The sequence below is a fragment of the Pseudophryne corroboree genome, chromosome 7 (genome assembly GCF_028390025.1).
Source record: "Pseudophryne corroboree isolate aPseCor3 chromosome 7, aPseCor3.hap2, whole genome shotgun sequence".
In the NCBI taxonomy this organism is placed as follows: Eukaryota; Metazoa; Chordata; class Amphibia; order Anura; family Myobatrachidae; genus Pseudophryne; species Pseudophryne corroboree.
In genome coordinates this window covers 389791386-389805450 of record NC_086450.1, presented here as the reverse complement: position 1 = coordinate 389805450, position 14065 = coordinate 389791386, and the positions used below count along the sequence as shown (strand labels likewise).

General features: G+C 46.1%; 1 protein-coding gene across 6 annotated transcripts in view; it reads right to left on the bottom strand.

The window, feature by feature from the left end:
- Positions 1 to 14065, bottom strand: part of ELFN1 (extracellular leucine rich repeat and fibronectin type III domain containing 1) — a 988432-nt gene that overhangs the window by 196927 nt on the left and 777440 nt on the right. For all 6 annotated transcript variants that reach the window (XM_063934602.1, XM_063934603.1, XM_063934605.1 and 3 more), the window contains one exon: positions 9542 to 9637. The gene's annotated coding sequence lies outside the window, so the exon portion shown is untranslated. The remainder of the gene's footprint in view (positions 1 to 9541; positions 9638 to 14065) is intronic.

The following is a 14065-nucleotide window of genomic DNA, read 5'->3' as shown; positions in this document are numbered from 1 at the left end:
GCGCTCCAGGACCGGATCCCATCTGTCATCCTGATGTGCACATTCCCGCATCCTCGCCTGTCTCTCTGGACGCAGTCACAGTAACGCCTTATACATCTGGCATGGCGTCTCCCGCGGCCTCCGCCGCCGTCCCTGAGCTTCTGCATTCAGAGTGGCGATTACGTCAGCCGCGGCCTCCGCTGTGTCTGCGTGGTTGGATGTGCATCTGTCAGCCTGGCGTCTCCTGTCTCCGGTGGCCGGCGCCGCCATTACTGTTTTCCAGACCACATGGATTACAATCCAAACTTCCCTCCAAGTGTCTGCATGGGCGCAGCCATCTTGGATTCTGTCAGCTGATCTTTCCTACCAATCCATTGTCAGTATTATTAATTTGCATAATTGCCTAGCCAATGCCTTCCTTGCTGCAGGTATAAATAGGTTGTGCCTGAGCAAGGAAGGCGTCAGTGCTTTGGTTGTCAAACCTAGTTCCAGTTTGTCTCTCTCCTGTGATTGTCTTCCAGGTTCCAGCTCCTGTCTCCAGACTTCTGCTATAGAGACCCGCACCAGCATTCCATCTGCGGTGTAGCCTGACTCTCCGATCCATTCTGGACTCACCTGTTTCCAGCTACAACAATCACCTGCTTCCAGCCCAGCTTCCAGCAGTGTACAGCTTCTCTTAAAGGGCCGGTGTACCAGCATTCCATCTGCGGTATAGCCTGACTCTCCGATCCATTCTGGACTCACCTGTTTCCAGCTACAACAATCACCTGCTTCCAGCCCAGCTTCCAGCAGTGTACAGCTTCTCTTAAAGGGCCGGTGTACCAGCATTCCATCTGCGGTGTAGCCTGACTCTCCGATCCATTCTGGACTCACCTGTTTCCAGCTACAACAATCACCTGCTTCCAGCCCAGCTTCCAGCAGTGTACAGCTTCTCTTAAAGGGCCGGTGTCCTTTCTGCAGTTTACCTCTCTCCACCGGTCTTATTATTTCTCCGTTCTCAAATTCTACATTTCATCTATATTGCATCGCTCTCAAGCTTTATTTACTATTTAACTGGTTCCAGCCAGTATCCACTCCGTGCCAACACCTGTCTGGTTCTAACCAGTACCCACAGCAGCACTTTATCTACAGCAGTCCAGCTTTCCCTGGAACACCAGCTGGTACGACCCTGGGCTTTCCTCATTGCTACAGTTGAGCCTGGTAAGGACTTTCCAACTTGCAGATAATAAGAACTGTCTCATACCACCAGAGCTCTGTGGCCCCTGCCACCCTGTAGTACCCAGGAACTGTATTATTATTTCTCTGCTGATTTTTATGTTCTTTTACTGCTACTGTGATGCATGGAGTTTGTCATAAATAAACATCATTGGCTTTTATTCCTGGTTGTCGTGGTCACGCCTTCGGGCAATTCTTCTATATGTCTAGGGGTCTGATACAACCTGCCAGGTTCCATTACATCTCAGCCCCTACAACTGAGGCTGCCTCCCATCAGCTCAGGCCCTCAGTTGTGACAGACTGCTGCAGTCAGTAGGGACTGCTTATGGAGACAGAGTCCAGCTAGGGCTGCAGTCAAACAGGCCAGGTGGCCAAGATTCCACCTGCAGGGAGGCAGAGAGACCTCTAAACTCTGACTCTGTTCTGTGGAGCTGTTTCAGGAAGCCAAAGACCGCGTTGGAGCCTGTGTATGTCACCTGCAAGGAAACAGGACTGAGACTTTGTGTGAGTAGCCAGAGGCCAAACGGGGCCAGGCTAACTATACCTGTGAGGCAGGTCTGGAAAGACTTTGAGAGACTTTTGTGTTTGCAGATTGATTTATAGGGAGGGACTAAGAAGTGACTTAATTGCCCTGCATGGGCTAGGTGTTTATTATTTTGGTCCTGATTTTATGCTGACAGTAAAGCACTATTTCATTTATTTACCTGAAAAACTGTGCGTGGACTCTGACTTTGCACCTAAACACTGCACCAAAACACCCCTCTACCAAGCTAATTACCCCATATTGTTACAATAGGGTGTAAAAGAAATCTGTTGGTGGTTGAATTTGACAACACTTTGAATAAATCATCTGACATTGAACTTCCTCATTAATGTTGTGTTGGGTAATTTTGTAACCTTGTGTTGGGGATATTAAGCCACCACTGACATCTCTGAGGACTGTCTACACTCTTAACCAGTGGCGGTTCCAGAGTTGGGGCTGCAGCGCAGTCCAAAAGTCAAATATGGGAGCCACTACAACTGCCACCCCAAACGCAGCCAAATACTGCCGTCCAAGACTCTCCGGCAGTTGGTATGGCTCCTTTATTTGAATTTTGGACTACATCTAGAGCCGCCTCTGTTCTTAACCCATATCACAACATCAATCAAGTTAATCTCTGTAGCCAGTTTTGTCCTTGCAGTCACTTGTCTTGTGTTAGCTCTGTTTGGATGCTGTTGGCTCGTTCTGGCCCAATTTCTGCCATTAGGATGTAAAAGATAATCTTGCACACTTTAAACATTTTTGTGTACCATTTAAAATGTCAGTTTTGTATCCAAAGCCTTAAATCTCTCAGGTTTATGCAGCTGGTTCTGCACAGATATTAGGCTAATGTCTACATTTGTTGTAGCTGGAATATTCCCCTTCTGTTACACACTGACAAGAAACACTTCCTTAATATGCTCCCTCTCCGACTGCATTGCAGTTTTACACTGTCCCTCCCCTTACTTCTTCATTGGCACTCTTCCTTGTTAAATGGATCCCCTCTTATCTACAGCATGTTGTAAATCTCCAGATAGGGACATAAGACCAGAAGTCCAATCTATACTAATGAAAAGAAAGCAACAGGTTGTTTGAAGTATGTATGGATCTAACTTAGGCATTGAAGAAATGTTGGCGTGTCAGATGAACCAAGTCATTTTACAGGCACAGAGGGATACGCCTGGCTGTTAATCCATACACCTTCCTCTTAGCTGCAGAAGGGTTATACGCCGTGGCATCTGGGTGGGGAGCATTGTGACATACAGTCAGTGTCGGACTGGGGCATGTAGGGCCCACCGGGGAATTGGAGTGGTAGGGGCCCATTTTTAGGGGTGTGGCCAGTCTGCAGAGTGGGTGGGGTCTGCCACCTCATTGGTTTGACTAACTATTCGAGAGTGCAATGTCTGGGCCCCTTCATAAATATATACAGTAAGTCAGATGCTACCTTCATGATAATGTCAGCAATGCACTGTAGAAAATAAACCATAGTTCAGTCTAAGGTAACATATGTATAATGTATAATTCAAATGCACAATAGCAGAAGGTGGGCCCCCAGGCAGTGGGGCCTACCGGTGGTTTCTCCTGTACCCCTGTGGGCCAGTCCAAGCCTGCATACAGTATACCCCTTAGTCTGTCCTATAGTGAACTTCCTGGGACAGCCTAAGCTGTATGGGATCTAGACAGTGCTAGAGCAACATTATGCCCCAGAGGGCATTGCTGCACTTTTAGGTGGCTGTACACTGATCCACTCATCTCCAGTCCTTCCTTCTTTTGATCTCCGAAATATATGTGTATTATTGGCAATGGTAATAGTAGAGTAATAGTATATACCAGCAGATTCAATGTCACCAAACAGCCGAGTACATAAACAGTGGCGTGTTTTATAGAGCAAAAGTATGTGTGTACAGCGGCCGTACTCACAGTTACATACACTCAGGATCAGAATGGAGCAGAGCATAAGCGGAATATACAGAGCAGTGATGTATGAGGCTAGCAGTGCATATACAAGCAGTCTCTGAATACTAAGTGGAACACGTCCGTGTGCCAATGTGGCACTCTAACACAGTGACAAGATGGCATTATGCATGCAGAGAAGACTAAACAGTGGCCATCTTGGTAATGTATTGATGTTACCCTGAAGGAGAATCATGAAGCATCGTTATCCTTCCTTTCTCTTCCTCATCTCGGTACCTATGATGTCTATACTACTGCATCACTTCCATTAGAGAGTTGGAAAATGTGTTGGGCGGGATTATTACTATAATGTGGGGATAGGTAGGTAAAGAAACATTATGAGCATGATATAAGTCCATATCTCCACTTGTATTCGTAGTTGGCTGCATCTATGCCCCATCCATACACTGGTGAAAGTAGCCATTATCATTATCAACAAACATTTAAACCAGCCCTCTCCATGGCCCTTGGTATAAAGACATGTCTGAAGTCATATAGTTCTATGAATACTCCCACCTCTGAATAGTCCACAACAATCCCACGGAATACTTATCCTGCATACGAACACTCTGTTGCCACCCGGTTACACTAACTGAGTTGCGATGCGACTGAGGTGTGTACAAGACATTTACCCAAAGTTATGTATGCTGTCTGCTAAACACTGTTAAGCAGGCAGCACATGTATTAAGCCCTATGTGTGAAATGAATGCTACAGATGGAGCCCTTCTAATCTATCCCTTTAATAGGATTAATTGAGCCAGGGTAGTCGAACATAATCCCCTGCTGTATTGTTCTCTCTGTATTGTATTGCAGCTGCGAACTATAGATGAAAGGCTTATGCTAATAAACCTTGGTGCACCTAGGTGCAGCAGAGAAGACTAGATGAGCAAGGCTCCATCTGTAAATAACATTATACAGAAACTGATTTTGATCATGTGGGTGGTTTAATGTCATGTGAGGCTAGTGCGAAGAGATTATGCAGGACTTAATGCTATATGTGTGGGTGTGTATTATTTTGTGGGGACTGGTGTTGGGGGAGTGTTAGTTGAGGACTGATGGGAGCAGTTGTAAATGTTACTTGGGGATTGGTGTGTGTGATGGTTAGTGTGGCTGAAGGCATGGCACACAGGATAAACTTGTGGCATATTCGCCATTATTTTAAATGGATAATCGGCGCTAGGCTTTAGGCTAAATGTATCTTTAATAATGTGTTTTAACATTAAATATTCAGTGCGCTGTGTGCAGTTGGAAAAATGTGGAAACGCATGAACGATGTGCTTATGTTTAAGGTATATTCAGTGGTGCAAGTGGGCGGGTACGGGTGGGTACGGTGTACCCTTAAGAATTTAGCCGTGGGTACACCGTACCCACCTCCGACTGGCTGCCTCCCCCCCTCCGCTGCTGCTCACCGCCGCTGCTGCGAGGGTAGGGGAGCGCAGCGTGCACCTCTCCTGCCCCTCAGTATCTCCCTTTAATTCAGCGCCGGCGCACGCTGCGCTCTCCTCCCTTCACACACAGGACAGCAGCAGCAGGGGAAGGGGGGGGGGCATGTGTACCTGGCACTGGGGGCATATCTGGCACTTGGGGCATATCTGGCACTGGGGGGACATGTGTATCTGGCACTGGGGGCATATCTGGCACTGGGGGCATATCTGGCACTGGGGACATGTGTATCTGGCACTGGGGGCATATCTGGCACTGTGGGGGCATTTCTGTATCTGGCACTGGGGGGCAATGTATAGCCGACACAGTGGGGGCATTTCTGTATCTGGCACTGGAGGCAATGTATATCTGGCACTCTGGGGGCATTTGTGTATCTGGCCCAGTGAGGCAATGTGTATCTGGCACTGTGGGGCAATGTATATCTGGCACTGTGGGGCAATGTATATCTGGCACTGTGGGGCAACGTGTATCTGGCACTATTGGGGTCATATGTGTATCTGCCCCTCCCCCCATATGTGTACCACGCCCCCATTTTCATTGGCCACGCCCCATGTGGCATTTGGCCACACCCATTTTTGGGCGCGCACAGACAGTACCTGTAAGACATTTTATCTACTTGCACCACTGGGTACACTGATTTAAAAGGCTTTGACTTTTGGGAACAAATTGCCCTTGGGACATCCTCACATAGGAAGTGATATGTTGATGACCCCGGCACCAGCAAGAGGGTCTCTGGACAAGCAATTTCTTTGAGATGCAGTCCAGGGGAGTATTTTTGTGTCTCAGAGACAAACTGGAGAATTGTTGTGTTTTTAGAATTTACTGTGTGTGGCACTTTTTATAAATGCAATTAAGAATCAAGTTACATTTACATTCTGAAAGAGACAGGTAGGTATATGTTAATCAGATTGTGCTGGGGATGGAAAACTTGTTTGGGCTGTATAAATGTGTATATGGAATCGAAGAAGGAAATTGCTTTATCAAGTTGTTTAACTCTTTTGAAATGTAATCTGTATTTATTTGCAGTATATTTTCTTAGATAGCCTGATTGGTTAAAAAGGCCCAGGGTGGAACTACCTCCTGTGGTATTGTGTGTTAGAGTGAGATAAAAAGGAGGCCTGTGTGTCTTAAGGGGGGTACACACGGAGCGATAATCTAAGCAATCTGACTAGATTGCTTAGATTTTCAGCAAGATCGCTCCGTGTGTAGCCCTAACAGCGATAGCGATGCGCAGCCCCGCGCATCGCTATCGTTGGTGCTAGATTGGCCTGCCGTGCAGGCCAATCTAGCGGGTCGCTCACTTCACCCGCTGGGTGAAGTGAGCGCCCCCCCGTCTCCCCCAGCACGCTCAGCACACATCGCGCTGTGCTGAGCGGCGGGAGAGATGTGTGCTGAGCGGTTCGCTCAGCACACATCTCTCCCGCATCGGCCCATCTATATGGGCCTTAGAGTGTACTGTGACATGTTGAGATGTGGAACTCCTGAACCATTGTATGCTGTCCCCTCTGAGCAATGCCTGCAAGGAGGAAGGGTTTAATTTAAGACTGTGAGCAATAAACATCTTTGCCTTCAAGATGACGGTTTCTTCTCCAAGCTGCACCCTCAGTAAGTTGCCGTGCTGGACCTGGTCTATGTCAGCAACTAGGGGTCAACCGACGCCAGTCAGGAGGTGTGTCAGCATTGTGTCAACGCATACATAAGAGAAGCAGTATTCAGGTACCGGTAGTAGGAGCCTGAGCAATAACGTGGTTTCAGGTGCCACGTGGTAGGAGCCTAGTGGTGGCAGAGACATACTGCGCAGTGGGTGAAGTCAGTAACAGGCGGTTAGTGATGGCAAGAGGCAGGGCTTAAAGTGGTCCTGGAGAGGTGGTGGAACTCATTTAGCCAGCCACTTACCCGCCACCTACCCTCCTTCCCCTCACATTAAGTAGAGCCAAGGTCAGTGCTAGTGTTTTCGGCGCCCCCCCCCCCCCCCCTGCAAAATATAAATTAGTGCCCTAGTTACCATGCTTTATGAAAGGACATTGATCTCACAAAGAAGCAGCGTGGTTACACAATAGTACCCCCAATTCAAATTACACCACACAGTTGCACAATCTAATTAACATTACACCGCATTTAGTGCCCCTGATTCATATTACACCACAGTAATGCCCCTTATTATGGTTACATCACTCAGTAGTGCCCTTTATTCACGTTGCACTACACAATGGTTCCCTTTATACACGTTATGCCACACAGTAGTGCCCCTTATTTACAATGCCCACAATAGTGCCCCTTATACACAATTCCCACAGTAGTAGTGCCCCTTACACATAATGCCCACAGTTGCAGTGCCTTACACATAATGACCACAGCAATGCCGTTTATACACATAATGCCCACAGTAGTGCCCCTTATGCACATCTCTGCCTCTGTCACTACAGCAGCTCACCACCTGTGTCCCTCCAACAGATTCTCCACCTCTCTTGTCCCTCCAGCCCCCTCTAATCTTTTCTTCAAGATGCACAGAGCCTGCTTCTCATGGCCCTTCTTCACTTCAGCAGTGCTGACAGCATGACCTCACATACGCTGTGTCAGAAAAGGAAGCCACTGGAACCTAAGGAAGGGATGAATGCTGTCCAACTTACACAGCGTGCAATGGAGGTGGTGGAACTAGTTCCCCCTACCGTTACAGGTGGTGGAACTCAGTTCCACCTCGTTCCCCCCCACTTTAACCCCTGGCAAGAGGAACTGCCCTACTGACCAGGTCCCGTGAGACCAAAACCCAATCTGTGATTGCTGGGCGCAGGCAGCGCGGGCGCGTCCATTCACAGGTAATGTTATGTGGGAAGCTTATTAAAAGAATGCAAATTGATTACATACTGCATGCATGCTATTCATTTCATGTTGTGGCCAGTTAGGGGAACTGGGTCTATATAATCAATGAAAATGCTATTTATGAAATGTATGTGGTTGTTAGGGAAATATTCATTAAGCATATATTCAGTCCATTTTGGGGCTACCTGGGGGGTGGGGGGTGGAGGAGGGTATGCATTTACTATGTCGAGAATCACTACATCATCTAACATTTCGACAACTGGAAAATGCCGTCATGGGGCAAATTTCAACTTGACATGTCAACATAGTAAAAATGTCAACATTAGGTTTGTGGATTAGGTTTACCTTAAAATGGCTTGTTGACATTATCATCATGTCGACATTGTATCAGTATCAACATGCTGAACATGTCAACATTTTGTCTGTTGACATTTTCACCTTTTTTAAATTCTTATGTTGACGTCATGAATGTCTACGTGGTGACTGTCAAAAGTAATATACCAAACCCAGAAAAAGATATAATTGTTTGTAGGTGCTACGGTATGAATATGACAGAAGTTACAGTTTAAGGTGTATATTCAATTGATGTCAAATTACTTAATTTGTTGAAAACGGGGGGTTTTCGACCAAAAAACCATGTAGAATTGGATTCGACAATTCAATAAGGCACTTATCGACTAAAAACCTGTTGTTTCAGTTTCGACTTTTGACTATTCGACAATTTCATGTCTGTAATGTTAAAAATGCGGCATTTCGGAAAAAGTATATTCAATTGAAGAATGTCAATTCGACATCAGTGCTTTTCGACATTACTTTCGTCAATTTCATTGCGCCTACTTTTTCTGGCGTGAGCTGATAAGAAATCTTAAATACTTTTATTTTTTGGTGCTTTTTTGATTTTTAATAGCATATATATTTATATTTGAAGTGATTATCTACTTGGTTTTTCTATTTATGACCCACAGTATTATATATTCGATTTTTTTTAAATAATATTTTTTCCTGTACTCGGCTGAGGGAAATGTACTTATGATTCCACAGTTTACCCAGGATACACTTCTCCAAAGCCACTCCTCTCTCCTCACTCCCGTTTTTGAGACTTCAGGGAGATGAGCAGCCATTACAGTCAGCTCTCTTGTGGAATCGTTTTTTAGGACAATCCCTGCGTTTTCCAACATATATATCCTATTTTTTTATATCCTGTATATGATTCCAAACGGCGGGAAGTCGAATCCAGGCCGCCCACTATTCGACGATTGGTCCGTTTTCGACCGAGGGCGTGTCGAATCTGGTTTTAATTGAATATGTCGAATTCAGGGTCCCGGGTGGAGGGTTTCGGCTGTCGAATAGCGTCGCATAAAAAAACTGACGAATCCACGCCGTAATTCAACACCAATTGAATATACCCCTAAGTGTATTATGCGGCTGACTGTATACCAGTGTAACCTATGGCTCTGAAGCTATTTTTGAACTACATACTGTACAAGATCCAACTTGCATTCTGGTAAGATCCTGTATGATGTGTTTTCTGTTTTGTAGTTCCACAACACTGTAGAACCATACTGTAGGTACTGTTAATAGTACAGTGTCATTAATTGAAGGTTCACCTACCTTGCAGATTGTATTCTGGCCTGTCTGCTTCTCCTCTGTAGCTTCTCCAGAGTAGTGAAGGGTAGCAGGTTCCATCCACATGGGAAACTTGTATTTCTATACAAAGTAAATATGGATATATGTCATTGTAAGTGTGAAATTTGAAGGACTCTCAGAATATAAAAAGGATGCTTGACATCCTGCATAACCTATCCTCTAAATTCAGAAAAGTCCCTACTGAAAGTGCACCTGTTACCTACACAAAACAGGGAAAGCAGCTTTGTAAGCCGAACCACTATGTATGCGAATGTAACATATCACTGAGGTTCTTCATGGATGCAGCCATGTTGTGGGCATGTAGAGCGTATATGCCATATAAGGGACACCTGCAGTGTCGGACTGGGGCATGTAGGGCCCACCGGGGAATTGGAGTGGCAGGGGCCCATTTTTAGGGGTGTGGCCAGTCTGCAGAGTGGGTGGGGTCTGCCATCTCATTGGTTTGACTAACTATTCGAGAGTGCAATGTCTGGGCCCCTTCATAAATATATACAGTAAGTCAGATGCTGCCTTCATGATAATGTCAGCAATGCACTGTAGAAAATAAACCATAGTTCAGTCTAAGGTAACATATGTATAATGTATAATTCAAATGCACAATAGCAGAAGGTGGGCCCCCAGGCAGTGGGGCCTACCGGTGGTTTCTCCTGTACCCCTGTGGGCCAGTCCAAGCCTGGACACCTGTAAGTATCTGATGGCATATGAGGGCATGCAGAGGAGTCTGATGACATATAAGGGGCATGTGGAGATGTCTGATTGCATATATGGGACATGTTGTGGAGTCTGATGGCATATAAGGGGCATGTGGAGGAGTCTGATGGCATATACGGGGCATGTAGAGCAGTCTGATGGCATATAAGGGACTTATGGACAAGTACATTTTGATGGAACCCATAAATAAACTCATACTATGTACTGTATTATGTGAACATTTGTCTCTCCAAAAGCAAGGTACATTATAAGGATTTTTCTTTTCTTTTACATTGTAACAGTAATACATTGAATATCTTTGTGCATTATTTTGAAATATTTTAATATTCTAGCCAAGCCAATCAAATTACTTCACATTCATTTTACAATGGTTAACAATAATGCAATACCGTTTCACTCTCCTATCCATTAGCGCCACATTCATATACATGGGAAGGAGCTATCAGGCAGGAAAACATGGCACAACATTAGAGTATGTTGGATGTAGTTATGTGACTGGCGGTCAGGAGACCGCCGGTCACAACACCTCCCCCTACAGCCCGCCCTCTTAGAATCCCGACAGTCGGCATGCCAACTAGCAGGGACTATTCCCACTCGTGGGTGTCAACGACACCCATAGTGTGGGAACAGAACCTGTGGCGAGCGCAGCTCACAACCGAGCCCACAGCGTGGCGAGCTAGCGAGCTTGCAAGGGGCTTGTTGCGCTTGCCCCTCCCCCTCGCCAGCCATCTCGATGCCAGGATCCCGGCGGATGTATGCTGACCAGCGGTCTCCTGACCGCCGGTCACGTATACCCAACCTGAATGGAAGAATATTTTATGCCAGAACTCATCATTACCAAGATTCATATACAGTAAGACAATTAGTTGCTGTACAATTGAAATTAAAAGGTTAAATAAACAAATCTACCTTCTCACCTCTAATACATCAAAATGTAAATCAAACTTGTGTTCTCTGTGTTATATGGTCCCTAGAAAAACAGACAAGGAGCCTCAAGTATTGTCATACTGTAGATAAGTTCTTATTCTCATTGTTTAGATTGTAAGCCCTCATGAGCAGGACCCTCTTCCCTCCTGTGCTTTTCCTTCCCTCACTTATACCATCTTCTCCCTGCCAACAACAGCAGCAAATCTTTAAACCTTGACTTGTTTTGTAATGTTTTGTATTCATGCTGTTCCTGTTAAGTACATTGTTAGGTGCTGCAGACCCCTTGTCGTGCCTTCTAAATGAAAGATAATAATAATAATAATAATAATAATAACAACTTCTAATGACAGGTGGATGTAAAACTTACAAGTAGGGTTGGTTAGGGTTGATTCCAAATCATTGATGGTTTATGTTGAATACTTTTACTGTCAGAGAAGCAAATTGGTTATGGCGGGGGATTGGCCAAAGGTATGTGGGCATGGCCTGTTATTAACGGGTTCCTCTACGGAAGCTGCAAACCATGGTGGACGTGATCACCAGCGGCGGCTGCTTACCTGTCTGGCTCTAGGGGCTGGCTGATCTCCTCCTGGCTGCAGTCCCTGAGCTGCTGCTGATTGAGGTGGTGCTTAGGTCTGTGGTGGCAGTGGAAGGTGGGGCTTAACATCGGCGCTGCTGAACAGGCTGGCTTCCATGGTTTGCATCATCTGCAGCTGATAGAAGCCAGATAGGGCTGACAGTATAGCAGGGGAGTGACTTTCCATGGGAAGTGCTCTCTCAACTATTGTAGTCCAGAATGGCAGTCCCAGGGGGAGAAAACACCTACTCCTCGGACTGACTGGCTGTGATTAGCAGAGAGTGCATTTAATGGGAAGTCAAAGCCACTGCCAGTCAATCCCTGTGGGTGGTAGATTTTACTGGGGGCTGCAGCCCCACAGCCCAAAGGTAAAATCCGCCACTGGTGTACCTTTTCTTCTCCCTGTTGGCAGTCCTTGTCTCACCTTGTGCATCTATCAGTGGTTACTTAATAGGGAAAGCTGCCCGTTCAGCTTGAATAGTGATGAGGGATTCATTACCACACACCTAATATCATCGGTCTAGACACAGAAGTGAACCCAGATATGTGAGGTTGTTTCTAACAGGAGTAATAAGGATCTTTCTGAAATCAATATATTGTGGTGTTGCATTGCTAATGACGTTTTATGACATGTATCCAGGGTTGGACTGGCCCACAGGGGTACAGGGGAAACCACTGGTGGGCCCCACTGCCTGTGAGCCCACATTAATCTCTAGGTATCCGGTTCCAGACTGTGCACTTGAGTTATACACTATACATGTGTTACATTATGCTGCACAGGACTATCGTGTATTTTCTAGAGATGAGCGCCGGAAATTTTTCGGGTTTTGTGTTTTGGTTTTGGGTTCGGTTCCGCGGCCGTGTTTTGGGTTCGACCGCGTTTTGGCAAAACCTCACCGAATTTTTTTTGTCGGATTCGGGTGTGTTTTGGATTCGGGTGTTTTTTTCCAAAAAACCTAAAAAACAGCTTAAATCATAGAATTTGGCGGTCATTTTGATCCCAAAGTATTATTAACCTCAAAAACCATAATTTCCACTCATTTTCAGTCTATTCTGAATACCTCACACCTCACAATATTATTTTTAGTCCTAAAATTTGCACCGAGGTCGCTGTGTGAGTAAGATAAGCGACCCTAGTGGCCGACACAAACACCGGGCCCATCTAGGAGTGGCACTGCAGTGTCACGCAGGATGGCCCTTCCAAAAAACCCTCCCCAAACAGCACATGACGCAAAGAAAAAAAGAGGCGCAATGAGGTAGCTGTGTGAGTAAGATTAGCGACCCTAGTGGCCGACACAAACACCTGGCCCATCTAGGAGTGTCACTGCAGTGTCACGCAGGATGTCCCTTCCAAAAAACCCTCCCCAAACAGCACATGACGCAAAGAAAAAGAAAAGAAAAAAGAGGTGCAAGATGGAATTGTCCTTGGGCCCTCCCACCCACCCTTATGTTGTATAAACAGGACATGCACACTTTAACCAACCCATCATTTCAGTGACAGGGTCTGCCACACGACTGTGACTGATATGACGGGTTGGTTTGGACCCCCACCAAAAAAGAAGCAATTAATCTCTCCTTGCACAAACTGGCTCTACAGAGGCAAGATGTCCACCTCATCATCATCCTCCGATATATCACCGTGTACATCCCCCTCCTCACAGATTATCAATTCGTCCCCACTGGAATCCACCATCTCAGCTCCCTGTGTACTTTGTGGAGGCAATTGCTGCTGGTCAATGTCTCCACGGAGGAATTGATTATAATTCATTTTAATGAACATCATCTTCTCCACATTTTCTGGATGTAACCTCGTACGCCGATTGCTGACAAGGTGAGCGGCGGCACTAAACACTCTTTCGGAGTACACACTTGTGGGAGGGCAACTTAGGTAGAATAAAGCCAGTTTGTGCAAGGGCCTCCAAATTGCCTCTTTTTCCTGCCAGTATAAGTACGGACTGTGTGACGTGCCTACTTGGATGCGGTCACTCATATAATCCTCCACCATTCTTTCAATGGGGAGAGAATCATATGCAGTGACAGTAGACGACATGTCCGTAATCGTTGTCAGGTCCTTCAGTCCGGACCAGATGTCAGCATCAGCAGTCGCTCCAGACTGCCCTGCATCACCGCCAGCGGGTGGGCTCGGAATTCTGAGCCTTTTCCTCGCACCCCCAGTTGCGGGAGAATGTGAAGGAGGAGATGTTGTTGACAGGTCGCGTTCCGCTTGACTTGACAATTTACTCACCAGCAGGTGTTTGAACCCCAGCAGACTTGTG